Genomic DNA, 22,252 nt, shown 5'->3' with positions numbered 1-22,252 from the left:
AACAAAATTTATTTCATAGATCATTAATTTTTTTTCCTGAACTTTTAGTTATATTTGAATAAACTTTTATTCTGATTATCATTTAATATAGATAGAAATATAATAAAAAGTTAGCTTCTTTCTTACAATTTCTTTTTTCTTAAGACTCCGTTTGAAACTCGAAAAATGTCAGGGAAAGGAAAAGAAAATATTAGGAATCCATATATTCACGTTTGGTTATCAAGGAAAATGAAAAAGAATAAAAAAAAAAATCAAATTAATGAACAAAATTTTGATTTTACACATCACTTATATTTAATTTTTCTTGATTTTTAATCATATTAAAACAAACTTTTATTAAAATCCATGATTTAAAATAGCTGACCTAGTTAATGCATTATTGCCAAGGACATGGTATAGTAATATGCTCTTCATATAGAGAATCAAGTAAAAGTTTAAATTCCCTGTGTTCAAGCATTTTTTTATTTTTTTAGTTTTTTTTTTTGGGTACATGTCGTGTAAAATGCCCCGCAAACTGTTGTTTTTTGTCTTACATTGATAGAATAGTTTTATATTGGTATAAAAAGTTATTTAGAATTTTTTGTATTATTTATCCCATTGGAGAGAAGTGTTTTTTGGACTTGAGATTAAAGTTATATAAAGAACTCAACTCTCCATTTGTAAGACACGCCTCAAAATTGTATTTTGTCAAGAAGTAGTGGATTGATCGTTGGCACCCGATGACGTAGGTAATTCTATACCGAACTCGTTAATTTCTTGTCTTATTTTTTTTACTGTTTTATTATTAGTTTCTGCATTATTTTAGTTTCTTATATATTTAATAACAATAATAGTAGTATTTGTGTTTGACACAAGTGGGGTGCCCAGAACTACAATTGGTATCAGAGATAGGTTGAATAGTGTTCATACAAAGGTGTTCTTCTGTTAGGATCATTGATTCCACATTTGATGCCTAAGAAAGACTTTGTCTAAGCGAGTGCTTAGAAACCATTGCGGCTCAGTCGCTTCCTGGAGGTCGGTCTAATCAAAGTGGAATTTCATAGGATAAAACAGAGTAGACACAGTTGGTACGTACTATTCATCCAAGGCCTTTTGCTTTGTTGGTTGCTATTGAATATATAGAAGATGACAAAAACTAGTGCAGCAGTAGAAGAATCTCTGTCCACACGAACTCCAACCCCTTCGGCTTCGACATCATCATCGAAGACGATAGCCAATGCTCGGTTTAAGGTGAAAAAATTTGATGGTACCAATAATTTTGGTATGTGACAATGTGAGGTGATGGACATCTTGTATCAACAAGAATTAGATTTTCCTTTGGATGATAAATTAGTAGATATGAGTAACAGAGATTGGGAAAAGATCAATTGTCAGACGTGGTACGATTCGTTTGTGTCTCGCTAAAAATTAGAAATATTGTGTTATAAGGGAGACATCTGTAAAGAAATTGTGGAAGACATTGGAAGATACATTTATAACCAAGAGTCTAGCATATTAACTCTATTTGAAAAAGAAATTGTTTCATTTCCAGTATCAACCACGTATTTCGATTAATAACCACATAAATGTTTTTAATAAAATTTTGGCTGATTTGTTAAATTTGGATGAAAAGGTGAAAGATGAGGATAAAACCATATTGTTACTGAATTCTCTCCATAATGTTTATGAACATCTGATCACCACTTTATTGTATGGGAAAGATAAAGTTATTTATGATGCTTTTTGTACTGCATTGATTAGTACTGAATGTAGAAAGAAGGATCGGACGGTCCATAAGGAAATAGCAGAAGCACTAATAATAAGGAGACGTTTTCAGAGTCATATACCTGGAAGGAGGAGTAAGTCTCATGGGAGGAGTAAATCTTGTGGGAGACCTGCTAAAGATGAATGCGCCTTCTATCGTGAGAGAGTGCATTGGAAGAAAGATTGTCCTAAATTATAGCAGAAGAATAAGAACAAAACACATTCTAATGCCAATATAGTCAATGATGATGGAAGTGAGTCAGATTTTTCTATTGTTGGAACATTTTCGTCACATTATTTTGGTGAGTAGATTTTGGATTATGGTTGTTCCTATCACATGTGTCCCAATAGGGAATGATTTTCTAATTTTGAAGAATTAGATGGTGGGATTGTTTTTAGAGGAAATGATAATACTTGTAAAACAACTGAAATATGATCAATACAATTGAAATGTCAAGATGGAATTATTAAAACCTTGATTGATGTTAGGTATGTTCCAAGCCTAAAGAAGAATATGATTTCATAGGATGTCTTAAAATCTATTGGGTTCACTATCACTTTGAAAGATGGAACCTTAAAGATTAAATCAGGTGCGTTGGTGGTGATAAAAGGAATAAGGGAAAATAACTTGTATTATTTACAAAGTAGTACAATTATTGACTCTGTAGCTGTTGTTTTTTAGAAAGATGCAAGTTTAGATACAACCAGGTTATGACATATGCGATTAGAACATGCATGAGAAAAATCTTTGCAACAATTACTTAAGTGAGATTTGTTAAAGGGTGCAAAGGTGTGCAAACTTGAATTTTGTGAGCATTTTATTGTGGGAAAACAAATTAAAGTGAAATTTGGCATTGTAATCCACCAGACTGAAGGTATTTTAGACTACATCCATACAGATGTATGGGGGACCACAAAAATAGTTTCGTTGAGTGGTATGCATTATTTTGTCATTTTTGTTGATGATTTTTCCAGAAGAGTTTGGGTGTATTCTATGAAGCATAAAAATGAAGTCTGTGATATTTTCCTTAAGTGGAAAAAATTAGTTGAAACTCAAATTAGAAAAAAGATTAAACGAATCAGATCAGATAATGGTGGTGAATACATGAGTGACCCATTTATGAAGGTATGTCAGGATGAAGGTATTGCTCGACACTTCATAATTTGAGATACACCACAGCAGAGTGGGGTGATAGAGCGCATGAATCGGACTTTGTTGGAGAAAGTTCGATATATTTTGTCTAATGTTGGGTTAGACAAAAGGTTTTGGGCTGAGACTGTTAGATATGTGTCTCATCTCATCAATCGTCTACCATCATTTGTAATTCGAAGAAAAACACCCTATGAGGTATGATCTAGAAAGTCTGCTAGTGATTATGATTCTTTACATGTGATTGGTACTATGACTTATTATCATGTTAAAGAATCTAAGTTGGATTCAAGAGCCAAGAAAGTAATATTCTTGGGGATAAATGCAAAAGTCAAAGGATACCGTCTTTTTTTGTCTAGAGATGAAAAAATGATACTAAGCAGGGATATGACTTTTGATGAACTTGTGATGATGAAAAAAACAATACGCAAAGAGTCACTAGCTGAAGAGAAGACCAGTGATACTTAACAACAGGTAGAGGTTGAGACAATTTTGGGAAATCCATTGAGAAATGAGACTACACAAGGTAACTCTCTAGATACGGTGGGGAATAGTGTACAAGAAGAGGAGATTTCAATTCGAGAATCTTCACAATAATAAGAATCAATTGTTTCTTAAAGGCCAAGATGAGAAATTCGAAAACCTAATCAGTATACTGATATGGTGGCATATGCACTTCTAGTTGTGGATGATAATATTCCTTACACTTTCAAAGAAATAATGAGGAACTCTAAATCAGACAAGTGGAAAAAAGCGATGGATGAAGAAATGCAGTCTCTTCATCAAAATCAAACTTGGGAGCTAGCTCAGCTGCCAAAGGGTAAGAAAGCAATTGATTGTAAATGAATTTATGTATAGAAAAAAGGATTTACAGATGCAAATAATGTTCGCTTCAAAACTAGATTGATAGTTAAGGGCTACGCATAGAATGAAGACATTGATTATAATGAGATATTTTCTCCAATTGTTAAACATTCTTCCATTTGAATTTTGTTGGCTTTGGTAGCACAATTTGATCTTGAACTAGTTCAACTCAATGTAAAAATTGCATTTTTACATGGTGATTTGGAAGAGGAAATCTATATGACTCAGTTAGATGGATTTTAGGTTACTGGAAAAGAAAATTGGGTATGTAAACTGGGTAAATCGTTGTATGGTTTAAAACAGTCTCCACGACAGTGGTACAAATGATTTCATCAGTTTATGATGCGTCAGAAATACATTAGAAGTAAACATGATCATTGTGTTTATTTTTACATATTACAAAATTGATCTTTTATATATGTACTCTTGTATGTTGATGATATGTTGATAGATTCAAAGAATAGAGAAGAAATCAACAAGTTAAAAAGTCAGTTAAATCAAAAGTTTGAGATGAAAGATCTTGGTGAAGCAAAGAAGATACTTGGCATGGAGATTCGTAGAGACAGAATGAGAGGAAGAGTTAGTTTGTCTCAGAAACAGTATTTGAAAAAGGTAGTATATAATTTTGGCATGTATGAGCAGTCAAAAACAGTAAGCACTCCTCTTGCTCCTCATTTCAAACTTAGTGCAGTTTTATCTCCTAAATCAGATGAGGAACGTAAGTATATGTCACAGGTTCCTTATGCAAGTGTTGTTGGTTGTCTGATGTATGCAATGATTTGTACTAGACCTGATATTTCACAAACTGTTAGTATGGTGAGCAGGTATATGCATGATCCGGGTAAAGGACATTGGAAAGATGTGAAATGGATTTTGAAAATATATTATGAGTACGATTGATGTTGCTATAGTATTTGAGAAAAATAATACTATTGATCAACGTGTTGTTAGATATGTGGATTCTGATTTTGCAGGTGATCTGGATAAACATAAATCAACTATTGGACATGTTTTTACATTTGCTAATGGTCTAGTGAGTTGGAGGTCTACCTTACAACCTACCATTGCCTTGTCTATAATAGAAGCAGAGTACATGATAGCTTCAGAGGCTGTTAAGGAAGCTATGGTTACAGGATTTACTTGAAAATTTGGGAGTTGTTCAGAAGCACATTGTTGTGTTCTGTGATAGCCAGTGTACTATTCATTTGGCAAAAAACCAATTCTACCATGCACGAATGAAGCACATCGACGTTCGGTTTCATTTTATGCAGGATATTATTGATGGAGGTAAGATACTTCTTTAGAAGATTGCTACAACTGAAAATCCCACAAATATGTTGACCAAGATTGTGACAACATTTAAGTTCAAATATTATTTGGAATTGATCAATATCCTGCAAGTCTAAATATTTTTTGAAGGCACTGATGATGTGGAACTCCAGAAAATGTTGGTGACTGAAAAATTTATTGAATTTATCGTCAAAGTGGAGATTTGTTATTTTTTATCACACATTGGTAGAATAGTTCCACATTAGTATAAAAAGTTGTATTGAATTTTTTGTATTATTTGTCTCACATTGAAGAGAAGTGTTTTTTGGATTTGAGGTTGAAGTTATATAAAGAGTTCAACTCTTCATTTGTAAGACACACATCAAAGTTATACTTTGTCAATAAGTAGTGGATTGATCGCCGGCGCCTGAGGACGTAGGTAATTCTATACCAAACCTCCTTAATTTTTTGTCTTATTCTTTTTACTGTTTTATTATTAGTTTCTGCATTACTTTAGTTTCTTATATATTCAATAGCAATAGTTATAGTATTGGTGTTTGACACAAGTGGGGTGCCCGACACAACACAAACTTCCTACGGATTGAACCCTAGAGCTAATGAGCCACAATGCCTAACACATAATTCATCTCAGAGCATTGAGCTAAATCTTCAAAGACTTAACTTCATTGACTTTGTGTCCTTACAAGGGAGTAACCCAAAATGGCACTAAAGTTTAAAGTTGGGGGCTTTTTTTTTTTTTTTTAAAGAAAAAATTATTATTATTATTATTATTATTATTATTATTATTATGTGCACAACATGTAGCTCGGTAATTAGGTTTCCTCCATGTTCTTTTATGTATATATTATATACTTTTTCCGAAGAGACCATAATTGCCAAGGGAGCCTGCAAATATCTCATTTTGTTCGGGGCTTATATAGAAAAATTTAGTTTTTAGGTCTAATTTTAGTGTCCATTTAAGTCTTTTCTTGGTCCAATTTTAAAAATTATTCATCAATACAGTAAAATGATGAAAATATAGGAAAAAAAAAAACTAAATACATGGAAAATGAAGAAAAAAAATGAATACATTGAAAATGAAAAAAAAAATTGAAAAGGAAAAAATGAAACAAAAAAATAAAATAAAATAATGGGTCAGCATCTTCATCTTTAAATCTGCAAGTACGAAAGGAAAATAGTAATTAGACATGTGGGAATTGTACAATTAACCATGTGACTGAAATTAGAGTTTAAGGCAGACATAAATTTTTTCAATTCAATTTAAATTTGATTAGTCAATTAAATTTTGATTGATCAAATCAGAATTAATTGAATTGTTCCCTCATGCTTATAAATAGTGAACTTCAGAATGATGAAAAGGGGAGGCAAAAGGAAATCAAAAAGAGAATTTGGTAAGGCAAATTGAGGAGGAAAAAAAAGAAAAGGAATTGCTCATTGAAAAGGAATAGGGATGAAATTTGAGAGAGAATATTGTAAGGGCTTGAGGTTCAAAGAAGAGAAGCTAGAGGCTGGATGAAAGAAGGCTGAGTGATTGAGGTTAGATAAATTAAAGAAGATTGAAGATTGAAGATTGAAAGGCTAAAAGGGCTGGAGCAGCAGAAGATTGACAATAAAGAATTCAAAGGGCTAAGGCAAAGGAAGAGAATATTGCATATTGGAAAATTCAGGAACACAAAGGTTTGTACTTTTTTATAAAATTTTGTATTAATTCAACTTCTAATATGCTGAATTTTGAACTTAAAAATTCTGTAATTAATGTTTATATTTGAATAGAACAAAAATCAATAAATCCAAAATTTTTTTCTAGATTATTCCAAACAAAACTCGAGTATCTGACCCAAATTTGAAAAAGTCATACTCGAATGCTCACATCCAAATCAAGATCCGTATACCCATACTCACATCTGGGTCCAATAACCCGGATTCGAGTGTCCTAGATCTGATTCGGGGACCTGAGTCAACTTGACCTAGATCCTAATCAGCTTACCCGAAGACCCACGACCCAAGTCTAACTTTGACTTGGGTCCATTAACCTTTTACCCTTACCCGAGTCCACTTAGACCTAGACCTAGCCCAATATACCTAAACCCCCAAGCCCAGCTAACTTAAGCCCAAGCTCTTAGCCCAACTTAACTAAAAGCCCATGCAACCTCAACTTATTTGCTTTGGATATCTTTGTAGTTTATAGGATCGAAGAAAGAGAGCTTTAAGCTCTTTGTCACTATGTGTTTTGCCAGAAACCTGCAAGAAGAGAAGGTAAGATGAGTGTGAGAAAAAAAAAAGGAAAATCGTGAGAGAGAGAGAGAGAGATCGAAGAGTAAAGAGAAGAGAGAGTGAAATCGAAGAATAGAGAAAGAGGAAAGCAAAGAAGAGAGAGGTTGTTGACTTTTTGAGTCTGATCCCTATTTTGATGTTGACAATGCACATGTTTCTTATATGTGTACTTAGCATGTGAACAAGTCCATTAATTTAACACACACATAAGGCAACGATGATGAAAGCTTGCAAGACTTAAAGACTATACGATCAAGCGCATTTCGTGAAGTTGGAAGAGCAAAAAGACAAAGACAATTGTTTTTAATTTGTATATGCATTTATTTTTTATCTTTGGTCTGTAATATTGCATTCATCTGCATAATGTGTTTGAATGCTCAGAACGACTGTAGATAAACCCTAGGGACTAGCACATCTCACAAAAAACTATTTTCTAAATAAACCAAAAGCATACAAAGCTTTTGGAATATCTTTAAAGTCAAAATTGGGGCTAGAATGAAGTTTACGAAAACTTCGGTCGACTAACACCGAATTTTTTCGGTGTCTTAAAAAAGGACCTAGAAATGACTTTAGGACACGCACTTGTGCATACCCATACTTGATCATTTGAAAGAGGGTGATCGTTGGCTCAAACAGGACCGAAATGCACAAGTTTTGCACTTTCAGTCGACCGACCCTCATAGTTCATTTATAGCCTAGTCGACCTGAACCTAGGTCCAGGTCAACGGTTGACCATGTTCCGGTCAACCGAACTCTTGTAGTTCAAATGGCCCCGGTTGACCAAACCTCCTAGGAAGTCAACTTTTTGACCACCTATCGACCGATTCCAAAATGTACTTCAACACTTTTGTCGACCAAGGGTCCTTGGGAAATGCACCAACAATTTGGTCGATCGAACTTCTCAGTTCAAAATGTTCCGGTCGACCGAATCTCGCTGTTTTGAAAAATCGCCTCTTCCAGTCAACCAACCAGTTAGTTCATTTTCACCTTGATCGACCGAACAGCACTAATTTGGAAAAATCACCCTTCCTAGTCGACCGACCCTGAAGTTCAAAATTGGCTCGGTTGATTGAGTCATATGAACTTTGGTTGACTGAAAGTCTTCTGGTCGACCGATGCTCTTGGGTTGGTCTGAATTTTTACTGCAGTTAAACTTTTTTAAAACGAGGTTATTTTTAATTAAACATCATTAATCTTTTTCTAAAATGACCTTTGTGTCCCCAACGGTTATATTTCTCACAAACTCTATAAATACCCATTCTTTACTCCAAATTAGCAACTTTGATTAACTCTAAGTTTCTCTCTAATCATTTGTTAATCAAAGTTCCCCCAACTTACTTTTATTACAAAAATTTATTTGGGGCAAAATATTTTATTCGAATCTCTCCAACTTTCTTTCACTTGTTTTATCTCAAAATCACTTTCAAAGAGAGTATCTTATTTTGGGCTTTATATTTTAATTTACATGCATATACTCTCACTTGTTACTTACCTTTTGAAAATCAATCTTTGAGAGTATTGTTTGCATTTCTCTCGATTATTTCTTTGATAAATATTCTTGTTAGAAATATTATTCATTGCACAAATTCTTTTGAGCTTAAAATTTCCAGTTTCTCCAAATATTATTTACTTGCATAAATCTTTGATTGGAGAACATAATACTCATTTTTCATATACAGTTTATTTGTGCAAAATCATTGAAAGTGCAAAACCCTAGGTTCTTCCATATCATTATTGAAATATATTTTTGGAGAGAACTTTTTATTAGGGTTTAAACACAGTTAAGCACCCTTACTCCCTGAGCATTATTTTACATCATTGGAGTGTGCATTATTATTGAGTTTATTGTGTACATCTTTACTTGTATTTCAGAAGCATATTTTATGTACAAAATGATTTTCATGTAACAGTTCGGTTAAGCTTGTTAATTGAACTGGGGAGTCTTAGCCCTGCAAGTGAGACCAGTTCAGTTGAGCCCGGAATTGAACTAGAGAGTCTCAGCCCCATAAGTGAGACTAGTTTGGCTCAGCCTAACAATTGAGTTGGGGTTTTCCTCGTCCCGTAAGGAGAGGATGTAAAAGGGTTTTGCTCCACCCGGTTAAGTGAGTAAGTATAGTGGAATCCTTGGGGGTAAGCCCAAGGCGGGGATGTAGGCTGGTTTGGTCGAACCTCGATAACAAATTTGGTGTCGCTCTTTCTATCTTATTTAAATTCCTACACTTTAATTTTAGCATGTGTATGAATGTTTATTTAATGTCGAAACTATTCTCATGCACACATTTGATTTAAATAAGATATTGCACATGTGTATGTTTGCTTTTATTATTAAACTCGCTTTATATACACGTATACATGTTGAATGAGATATAATACTGTGGTGTATTAGCGAATTATTTAAATTAGAGAAAAATGTTTTAAAACTCAATTCACCCACCCCTCTTAGGATCACACCAATTCCAACAGAGGCTCATAGAAAGACCGAGAGAGATCGAAGAGAGAGAGAGAGAGAGAGAGAGAGAGAGAGAGAGAGAGAGAGAGAGAGAGAGAGAGAGAGATGGAAAGGTACAATTGAGGGAGAAAAAAAAAAGATAAGATAAAAAAGTTTTTATATTAAATTTTCAAAAAAATAAAATAATAATAATTAGTGGGACAACTGTCATTGTACGGATGGTGACACATGGCGTGCCCAGGATTGCACGTTTGGGGAGCGACGTGGCGCTATCTTAACCGTCGAATGTGTTTTCTCAGAACGACCAAATCGCTGCCACGTTAGCGATTCGTGTTTAACCCTTAAGACCTGTTGTATTTTACCACGTGGCAGGTGACATCATGCTGACATCTCTGTGCTACAATAAACTCAAAAAAATAAATAAAAAATAAATCGCTAAATTATAAAATATCAGTGGCACGTGTCACCATCATTGGCTGACACATGTGGCGACCTTTTTCCCCAATCGAGTCAACTCGAGTTGACCTGTTGATCCGATTCAGACTTGGTTAATCGGTCTTACCTGACCCGAACTGTTGGTTTGTTATTTAATTTAAAATTTAATTTTTAATTTTTAAAAATTAGAAAAATAGTAAAAATCATAAAAAGTAAGAAAAAATATTTAAAAAATCAAAAATTATTTAAAATTGTTTGGGTCATTTTGACTTAGATAAAAAAAATGAAAAAACAAAAATATAAAAAATAAAATAAAATGAAAGATATTTTCTTTTAAAATCCCATAAAATTGTAGGAAAATGCTAAAAAAATGAAAAAAAATTCTTAAAAAGATTTAAAAAATTTTTGGAAATGTTTTAACTACTTTTTGATTGATTTTTATGATATTGTTCATGTAACACCCCGACCCCGAGGGGCCTGGGATATTAACTTTTTACTACTAATTTACAGCGGAAGCAAATAAACTCAATTTTTATTAAACCAGAGCACTAATATTCCATATTACAATCATTTATTTCAAAAGAAGGAAAATTACACAAACATAAATATCTGAAACCATACTAATATTTTTAATCAATCTTTATTTTTCTAATCCCCACCCGCATGCTTGCTAAGCCTGATTCCCGACATGTCCTTCAGAGTTATCTGAAATAAAATATGATTGGGATGAGACGACGCTCAGTAAGTAAATAAGATTATTATTAGTGTGTGGCCAAAATGAGTTTTTAAAGAATTTCGTAAAACAATAATGAATACTATAACTTCAAGATTTCTTTTAGAATAAACATAAATTTAACAATTTTTGCATAAAACTTTTGTCATCAATTTCAACAGTAAATTTTTAAATCATATACTATAACTGTTAAATTAAACTTTTAACTTTAAAACTGTAAAAATATTTAATGATAAACATACATATACTTTTCCTTATACGTTTTCCTTAGATCGTCATATAAGCACCAAAATGATCCTTTTCACGTAAACTTACACTTTTCCTTCAAATTATCAGTAACTTTGTACACGTAATTAAATATGTATAAACATATATTGTAAAAACCACCCTTAGGCCTGTTTGCCGTAAGTCATGTTTACCCCCATGACTGGGTTGTGCGGTCCGAAGACTGGACTTAGCTGGCTGGCCGACCAAACTAAATCAACGTACGTAATCTTTAAGTGAGATTTTCCTTATTAAGTCATGGACTTAAACCAGGTGTGCACTCAGGAGAAATCCACTAACATAAATAACCACTCTGTAAACAGTGTGGGTGCACTCTGATCCGTATAAACTTTAAGCTGCGGTACCGAGCATCTGTAACTTTGAACTTTCGTTGCCATAAGGGGTTTGAAAATCATCTTATTATAATTTATGCAATTTAAAATAATATCGTGAAAATCTCATCTTTACTCATATTTACATAAAAAATGTAACGTAGAAATAAACTCATGCCACACAATTTTTGTGTTAAAAATATATATAATTTTATTTTTGAATAGAAAGAAATGCTAAAAATTTACCCGAGGGGATTGGAACATTTCTTAACCCAAAAATAGATGCAAGTATATTAAAGATAGAACTGGTATAATTAAATATGCGTGAAAATAAACTCATGAAAATTTTGTGGAACTAATTGACATAATTAAAATTTACGTACAAAATAAACTCGGGTATGAATTTAAAAGAAACTAACATAATCAAAATTTACTTACCTTCTTCTTTTACCGTGTGCTACGAACACAATAATTATCTTTAAGAAATGAGATCGGAAAAAGTGGGTGATTGAGAATTTATTCAAAAATTCTCTCTCCACCACAAATTCTTTCACTCACTAATCCTTCTCTTCCTTGGAAAATTGTTGTGAAAAATGAAGGTTGAGAGCTCCCTATTTATAGGAAAATTTTGGGGAAGAAATAGAATTTATAAAAGTGTGGGGAGATGGGTGAAATTATAATTTTAAAAATTAAAGAATGGGCAAAGGATGGGCAAGGTATGGGTTGAGTATGGGATGGGGATGGAGGCCATGTGGGAGTGCTTGCCACCATTCCTATTAAATAAATTCTTAATTAATTACTTACCTAATTAATTAATCAATTAGTTAATTAATTATTTTATTATTTTATTATTTTTCTTAATCATTATTATCATTGTTATTACTTTTAAACTATTTTTAGTATTTATTTATTTTATTATTTATTTTTGAACAAGAATTTAATTTGAATTTTGAAAACTCATGTGGGCCCCACACGGTCTTGTGGGCCCCACACAACTTCGAGACCCGAATGGATCCTACGTAACTCGAATAATTCTTATACGATTTTATGCATCCTAATTAGCTTCGAGACTCGTGTAAACCTCCATACGGCTTCGGGACTCATGTGGACCCCACACAGTCTTGTGGGCCCCGCATATGATACTTACATTATTATTATTTTATCATATATTTCTACAAATTATATCAGTTAAAACATTATTTTATGTACTTATTTACGTATATAAACAGTGTCTTGTGGCTCCGGGACTCATGTGGACCCCACATAGTCTTGTGGGCCCCACATATGATACCTATATTATTATTATCTTATTATGTATTTCTACAAATTATGTCTGTCAAAACACTATTTTATGTATATATACTTATTTACGTGTACAAATAGTGTCTATCCTGTTTATCCTATGAAATTCCATTTTGACCAGGCTGACCTCCAGGGAGCGACTGAGCCGCAATGGTCTCTGAGCACTCGCTAAGACAAGGTCTTTCTTAGGCATCAAACATGGAATCAAGGATCCTACAGAAAAACACTTCTGTATTGATATTAACTTAATGACTATTTTTATTATTTTATTATTATTGTACTTTAATCATATATATATATTTTTGGGTCATCACAATCTCCCCTCCTTATAAAAATTTCGTCCTCGAAATTTGCTAATTTAAAATGAGTACTGTATAATTGGTTTGCGCTATAAGAAAGAGTAAATCGATTAATGATTTAATTAAGTCTTAGAATAGATTAAGAGTCAATTTGACGAAGTATTTTATTTTGGGAATTGAAGTGTGAATCATCGGTCTAATAGTGGTTGAAATGGAAAAGAAATTCAGAAGATGTGGAAAAGGATAATTATATATATGTATATATATTATACATGTCCTATAAATAAATAAAAAACATACGAGATCTGGCCTTTAGAGCCTTAGATCAACGTCAACATCTATCGTAGTACTAGCGGTGTCACTGCTAACAGCTTGGGTTCTTTCTTGGCAGAGTTGACCTCTTATAATGTCGCCGGCTTGGGTCGGAAAAAGGGAGAGGACTCCCATTTGTTCGGCGAAGGAGGAAGAGCTGCTCTCTTCCCGAGTTATTGGTGGCCCATATATGAGTCTCATTGCGAATCGGGTTTGCTTGAAATGGTGAAGTAGGCCAGCATTATCCGAAACCCTTAGTGTGGTGACTGCGATATTGCCATTGTAAGGGATATGGCTCATTGGTGAGATATTAGTTGTAAGTTTCACAGCCGGAATATTCTCGATAGGGAAGAGGGTTGGAAGAATGGCAGGGGCACTACTTGGGTCGGTAGTGGCGGAGGAGGTAATATGGAGAATTGTTGGGGCAGTAGTTGAGATAGTGGCTTCTCCAACTGATCCCCGCCTACGCCTACGGTTCTCAAACCAAAAGCGTATATTTTTCGGCTCGATTGGACCATACTGTCGGAGTTGTGCTGCAAGCAAGATAGTCTGCTCCACTGAAGGGAGTTCCCCTTGACTGTTGTGGAAGACCTCCTCTAGAATCTCCAGCTGTGCCTTACCGGGTTTCCATCTTTGAATCAACGATCTAGTGCTGCTCTCAGCAACTTCGGGAGTTGGATGATTTGGCAACATTTTCGAGTAATGAGACAACTAAGAGACAAGTTGGGAAGAGCTAATCACTACAAACCGAAATGTGATTGTTCAAGATGATAGAAAACTGTGATGCTTAGAGTTCGAGGAGGGCGTACCCTTTTTATAAGGGGATGACCGCGTGTTGTGGAAATCGAGAGAGAGCGATGTGTGTCACGGATATCGAGCAACGCATTTTGCACAAATCGAGAGAGAACGATATGTGTCACGAGAATCAAGAGAGGGCGACACGTGTCATGGATATCAATCAACGCATTTTGCACAAATCGAGAGATAACGATGTGTGTCGTGAGAACCGAGAGGGGGTGACGCGTGTCACAGATATCGATTAACGCGTTTTGCACAAATCGAGGGAGAACGATGTGTGTCACAAGAATCGAGAGAGAGCGACGCGTGTCACAGATATTGAGCAACGCGTTTTGCACAAATCGAGAGATAACGACATGTGTCGCGGAAATTGAGCGAGTGACACGTATTGCAAAATTTGCAAACTCTAGGTTCTTTTTATGTTTTTACATCTTTATTAATGCTTTAACTATAATTAATTTCATCCTTAGATCACCACTTGGGTGGGTGGCCTAGTGGTAAGGAACCGGCCGTGCATCCATGTGATCGCGGGTTCGAGTCCCCACTACGCCCAAGTGGTCTCATGCCCTGACTTTGCTTCGGGGGTAAGTGAGCTATAGCCGATGATTTCCACCCATGAGGCCCCTTTTTTTTTTTTTTTTTTTTATTTTTATAACTACAAGAGTACCCCTTATATATATATATATATATTCCATTAACATTAGTATTATTATTATTATTATTATTAGATCAAATAAATGTTGGGCATGTTTAGCCGATTGATGATTTGACATTGGTTAGTTATTTGAAGGAAATTAGTAAATTTTTATATTGCTTTCATTAAAAATATATATATATATATATTTTTTTTTATATAGAAAATTTTAAGTTGTATTAACTTTTATAAAGTTATACAAAATTAAAAATTTCATCAAAATTTGTACTCCTAAATTAAACTTGGATACTTGATGGAAATTGAATATGTAATGGGAAAAAAAAAAAATAGATATACATATTTAACTTGCACATGCTAAGGGATTATATATATATTGAATTTAAATATAATAAGTAATATTTAAATGATATTTAATTCCTTATATACTAATACAAAATAAAAATTAAAGATTTTGTCAAAATATATATTCCTAAATTAAGCTTGAATGTTTTGTTGATAACTGAATATGTAATGTAAAAATACATATTCATATCCAACTTATACATGCAAAGAAATTTTGGGTAAATTCAGATTTCATAATAAACCGTTTGTTCATATCTATTTGTATGTGTAGCACTTCTAAATTCAGTAGGGTCTAATAGGTTATTTCTTATAAATTTAGTGAAAATAACAACAGTAAAAATAATTAAATCTCAGATATTATTATTATATTTATATATTAAAAAAATTTAAATTATTAATTGCATTTGACAATTAATTATGAATTATCAATATGGGTACGTGTTTCTACAAACATAAATAATATATTTAAATTAATTAACGTGTCTTCAATAATACTACTATTTTTCTCAGAGAATTTATAATTATTACTTATCCTTGGGAGCCTTCACGTAAATCTCATTTCCTCCAATGCTACTATCTTTAGGATCAATTCTTAAATAATAATCAAATGTTATTTTAAAATCATAAATCTATTATTAACGTATAATAATATAACAAACTACAATAAATATTCTAAACTACCCAATCCTACCCAAATCATATTTTATACCTATGCTCTGATAAAATTTATATATTAGATTATACAGAACCTATATCCTATGCTCTGGTAAAATTATTTCTTTAAAGTCTACAGAACCTATAACCTATTGCTCTGATACCAAATGTAACACCCCGACCCCGAGGGGTCTGGGATATTAACTTTTTACTACTAATTTACAGCGGAAGCAAATAAACTCAATTTTTATTAAACCAGAGCACTAATATTCCATATTACAATCATTTATTTCAAAAGAAGGAAAATTACACAAACATAAATATCTGAAACCATACTAATATTTTTAATCAATCTTTATTTTTCTAATCCCCACCCGCATGCTTGCTAAGCCTGATTCCCGACATGTCCTTCAGAGTTATCTGAAATAAAATATGATTGGGATGAGACGACGCTCAGTAAGTAAATAAGATTATTATTAGTGTGTGGCCAAAATGAGTTTTTAAAGAATTTCGTAAAACAATAATGAATACTATAACTTCAAGATTTCTTTTAGAATAAACATAAATTTAACAATTTTTGCATAAAACTTTTGTCATCAATTTCAACAGTAAATTTTTAAATCATATACTATAACTGTTAAATTAAACTTTTAACTTTAAAACTGTAAAAATATTTAATGATAAACATACATATACTTTTCCTTATACGTTTTCCTTAGATCGTCATATAAGCACCAAAATGATCCTTTTCACGTAAACTTACACTTTTCCTTCAAATTATCAGTAACTTTGTACACGTAATTAAATATGTATAAACATATATTGTAAAAACCACCCTTAGGCCTGTTTGCCGTAAGTCATGTTTACCCCCATGACTGGGTTGTGCGGTCCGAAGACTGGACTTAGCTGGCTGGCCGACCAAACTAAATCAACGTACGTAATCTTTAAGTGAGATTTTCCTTATTAAGTCCTGGACTTAAACCAGGTGTGCACTCAGGAGAAATCCACTAACATAAATAACCACTCTGTAAACAGTGTGGGTGCACTCTGATCCGTATAAACTTTAAGCTGCGGTACCGAGCATCTGTAACTTTGAACTTTCGTTGCCATAAGGGGTTTGAAAATCATCTTATTATAATTTATGCAATTTAAAATAATATCGTGAAAATCTCATCTTTACTCATATTTACATAAAAAATGTAACGTAGAAATAAACTCATGCCACACAATTTTTGTGTTAAAAATATATATAATTTTATTTTTGAATAGAAAGAAATGCTAAAAATTTACCCGAGGGGATTGGAACATTTCTTAACCCAAAAATAGATGCAAGTATATTAAAGATAGAACTGGTATAATTAAATATGCGTGAAAATAAACTCATGAAAATTTTGTGGAACTAATTGACATAATTAAAATTTACGTACAAAATAAACTCGGGTATGAATTTAAAAGAAACTAACATAATCAAAATTTACTTACCTTCTTCTTTTACCGTGTGCTACGAACACAATAATTATCTTTAAGAAATGAGATCGGAAAAAGTGGGTGATTGAGAATTTATTCAAAAATTCTCTCTCCACCACAAATTCTTTCACTCACTAATCCTTCTCTTCCTTGGAAAATTGTTGTGAAAAATGAAGGTTGAGAGCTCCCTATTTATAGGAAAATTTTGGGGAAGAAATAGAATTTATAAAAGTGTGGGGAGATGGGTGAAATTATAATTTTAAAAATTAAAGAATGGGCAAAGGATGGGCAAGGTATGGGTTGAGTATGGGATGGGGATGGAGGCCATGTGGGAGTGCTTGCCACCATTCCTATTAAATAAATTCTTAATTAATTACTTACCTAATTAATTAATCAATTAGTTAATTAATTATTTTATTATTTTATTATTTTTCTTAATCATTATTATCATTGTTATTACTTTTAAACTATTTTTAGTATTTATTTATTTTATTATTTATTTTTGAACAAGAATTTAATTTGAATTTTGAAAACTCATGTGGGCCCCACACGGTCTTGTGGGCCCCACACAACTTCGAGACCCGAATGGATCCTACGTAACTCGAATAATTCTTATACGATTTTATGCATCCTAATTAGCTTCGAGACTCGTGTAAACCTCCATACGGCTTCGGGACTCATGTGGACCCCACACAGTCTTGTGGGCCCCGCATATGATACTTACATTATTATTATTTTATCATATATTTCTACAAATTATATCAGTTAAAACATTATTTTATGTACTTATTTACGTATATAAACAGTGTCTTGTGGCTCCGGGACTCATGTGGACCCCACATAGTCTTGTGGGCCCCACATATGATACCTATATTATTATTATCTTATTATGTATTTCTACAAATTATGTCTGTCAAAACACTATTTTATGTATATATACTTATTTACGTGTACAAATAGTGTCTATCCTGTTTATCCTATGAAATTCCATTTTGACCAGGCTGACCTCCAGGGAGCGACTGAGCCGCAATGGTCTCTGAGCACTCGCTAAGACAAGGTCTTTCTTAGGCATCAAACATGGAATCAAGGATCCTACAGAAAAACACTTCTGTATTGATATTAACTTAATGACTATTTTTATTATTTTATTATTATTGTACTTTAATCATATATATATATTTTTGGGTCATCACAGTTCATGTTTGTATATATTTTATTCTGTGTGAGTGCGTTCCAATGATTAAACAAAGGGTAAAGAGGAAATTTAGACCTCACTTATCAGACATTTCTATATTGCACTTTATTTCACATTTTCTTTTAAAATTTAATATTTACTTTTTAAAAAGTTAATTACGACCATTAGATTCAATTTAGGGATAAATCATAGTTCACTAGGTACCTTTTGTAAAACAGGTGTGTAGGGGGTGTAGATCGATACTACGAGTTCCTTGACCTTAAGATTAGTCTAGAGACCAATTAATGAGTTGTAATAAGGTGAACTAATCGCACCTAGGTAAATAACATGTTAGTGGCGATTCCATCAAACCTTTATTATTATTAACCCTTGCAATTTTGGACATTTCTTTAGCACGTTGCGACAATTTGGCGACTCCGCTGGAGACTTAGAGAGTCAAACCATTAATTAATTATAATTATCTCAAATATGAATTTAATGGTTATTTTGATTAATCCATGATATTTTAACTGTAAATATGAATAATTATTGTATACTTATGAATATTTTATGTGTGTATATAGCTCTTGTGTATATGTTGTAAATGAATGGATAAGTATAAGATGTGATGAGACTTCTAAATTTTTATGAGCACACACACTTTCACGAGCCTCATACCCGAACTTTACCCTTTTTAGGAATAGATAGGGGTGTAGTAGCATTAACTTCTGTGGGACAAAGGTTTTCAGGAGCGTATGAATCACTTCGCTTAATTTTTACTTTGTCCAAACCTATTGGGTAAGGATAAAAGACAGTCTAGGAACCTATTGTTGATAAGAATTAGAGCTTGAACCATACATATCTGACTCTTGTTTCGTCTATTAGTGTAGCCTCAGAAAAAATCTGTAAGCAATGAACCCAACTAGGTTGGGATAGGAGTTTCATCCTTCTTTACATACTTTGCTCAATTTGTGTTATATAAGTCTCGAACAAAATGGGGTGCCTATAGAGGAATTTATCTATAAGATTTTCTCATTGGAGGTTTTATTAGAGATTCTTAAATTGCACATTATTTCACATTTAAAAAAAAAAAAATTTAAAATTTATTTTTAAGGAGTTAATTGAGACAATTAGATTCAATTTAAGGATAATTCATAGTTAATTAAGTACTATTTGTAAAACGGGTGTATAAGAAGTGTTAATACCTTCCTCTCACATAACTGAACTCTCAATCCCAATTCTAGTATATGTAAACAGAGACTACTGGTTTCTTGTCCTTAGGATTAGTTTAAAGACCAATCAACAAGTAGTAATTTTGTAAACTAACCATACTAAGATAAATAACAAATTCGTGGTAATTCGATCGAACCTTTATTATTATTATCCTTCGTAATTTTGAACCCTTTTTCAAGACGTTGCAGCAGAGAATGGGAGAAATGGCCTTGAGCCGAATTGTGCTTAGCTCAAAAGGGGCAAACGACATTGAGTCCAGATACACTTGAGAGGCAAAAATCCCGAAGGGCAATGAGCCCAAAAGGGGCGATGGACAACTCGTATATTGCATTGAGCCTAACTAGGAGGAAGAGATTGAGCCCAAAAGGAGCAAAGTGCATTGACCCTGGATAAGCCTAAAGTCTCCAGTTCCATAGGGCTCAGAATAGGTTAAAGGCATTAAGCCTAGTTACGCTAAGAGGCTCTAACTCCTCGCAACATTAAGCCTAATTACTCTTAGAAGGCAAAAATCTAAAATGGCATTGAGATCGATTAGAGTAAAGACTAGTTGTTCTGCGATGACAGAGAAGAATGACCACCTCAAGGACTTTTTTTTTTTTTTTTTCGTTTTTAGCCAAATCTCCGATCACCCATGTGTATGTTGTTTGCGAGAAATCGTTGGTGTTGGAGAGCTCCTAAAAAGTTCTGTGAGCAGAATCTGCATCAACATTTTTTTCTTCTTTTTAGTTGCAGCAAGAATTCCCCAGCAAAAGAAACCAATACTGCATCAAAATCTCTGGTTAAGCCGTCAATGGCATGCCAGCAGGATGGCCACTCTAAAAAGACGAGATTTTTGGCATGAACACCCCCCCCCCCCCCCTTGCTTTCTTTTTAATCGCAACAGCATAATGGCTCCATTAGAGCTTGGTGGCTCATTCTTACCTAGCTTCCAGAAGCAGACAAAGGGTTTTGCGAAAATGAAACATGCCCAATGGACGAGCAGCGTTAGGTAACTACACTACATGCAAAGACAAAATTATAGGCTGGCTTTGGTGTTCTTTGAATGCACTGGTCATTTTTGAAGAAAGCTAATCAAAACAGAGGACCTTTTTTTCACACATGGAACTTAAGATCCTAAAATGAAGACTCTGTTCTTTATCAGTGGGATGTGTGCTGCAAAACCAGCAAAATCCGCATCATTGGCAGAAAAGTCATATACGGTGAATAGTGGTGAACTTTATATATATAACTAAACTCTGTTTGGGTCGGGAATTTTGGTTGGGAAGAGGAAAAGACACGAAAATAAGATGAAAATTCATTTATCATTACATTTTAATTATAAAAAAATGAATATATGTTCTAATATGATAAAAAGTAAGAAAACTAAAATCTTATGATGCGTAAATTTAACTTTTTGGTCGGATCTAATTCGTATTTGATTTTTCTTTATTTTTTTTCCCCTTTCTTTAGGGTCGGTTTGAATCAAGAATTTTACTTGAAAAAAGAAAAGAAAAGGAAAATAAGGAGGAAATTCATTTTATCTTATATTTTCCTTCATTATTAAATATTATCAAAAATGAAAGTTTATTTTAATCTACTTAAAAATTTTAAAAAATTAAACATTAATGATGCGTAAAATCAAAATTTTACTTATGAATTCGATATATTTTTTTATTTTTCTTTTTACTTTTCTCGATAACCGAATAAGAAAATATATATTTCTTGATATTTTTCTTTCATTTCTTCGATATTTTTTGAATTTCAAACGGAGTCTTAATATTTTTTAATTTCCAAACCAAACCTTAAAGCAATTTTTTCATGTTGTTGCTTGCCCATTTCATTGAATTTTTTCTTTTTTTATTCAAACCTTTGAACAGACGGTTTCAATGAAGAAACAATTTGGGCAAGGGTGACCAAAAGGACAATAAAAAATGGGATTGTTTTTGGCATGTAAAGAAAGCAATGCAATAGTAGTGAATAATAATAATAATAATAATAATAATAGAAGAAGAAGAAGTGGTAAGCAAAGCAGTGGTTGCAAGTGGGAGTGGAGATGTGATGTGCATGCGCATGAGGTGTGACCTGTGAGTTTGTAGTCTCCCCAAATGACAAAAATCACAATTGCCCTTACTAATTTGACACCTCCACACGATGTGAATTTTTGTAAGCCTCCAGCACATTTATCAGGCCAGGTCGGACAAGGCCAGCTGGGGAACTAACTATTGTCTTCAACTTTCACTATTGCTTTCCTTTTTTTTTTTGAATTACGCACCGGGTCTTCACATGTCTATTTTACGGTCCACGTAACTAATCTCGCACCTGTTGAAGCCGATCCCACAACTTCAAAGAGAGGTAAATTTTAGGAATTTAGGGGCGGAAACGAACCTAGAAAGTTTTGAATACCTGACCTCATGAGAGGCACTCTCGCAACCCGCACCTCAATGTGTGACATGTAGACTTATCAGGATTTAATCGATGATTCATGACAAATTAATTGAATTAT

The sequence above is a fragment of the Malania oleifera genome, chromosome 4 (genome assembly GCF_029873635.1).
Source record: "Malania oleifera isolate guangnan ecotype guangnan chromosome 4, ASM2987363v1, whole genome shotgun sequence".
Classification (NCBI taxonomy): Eukaryota; Viridiplantae; Streptophyta; class Magnoliopsida; order Santalales; family Ximeniaceae; genus Malania; species Malania oleifera.
Note: the sequence above shows the minus strand (reverse complement) of the source record.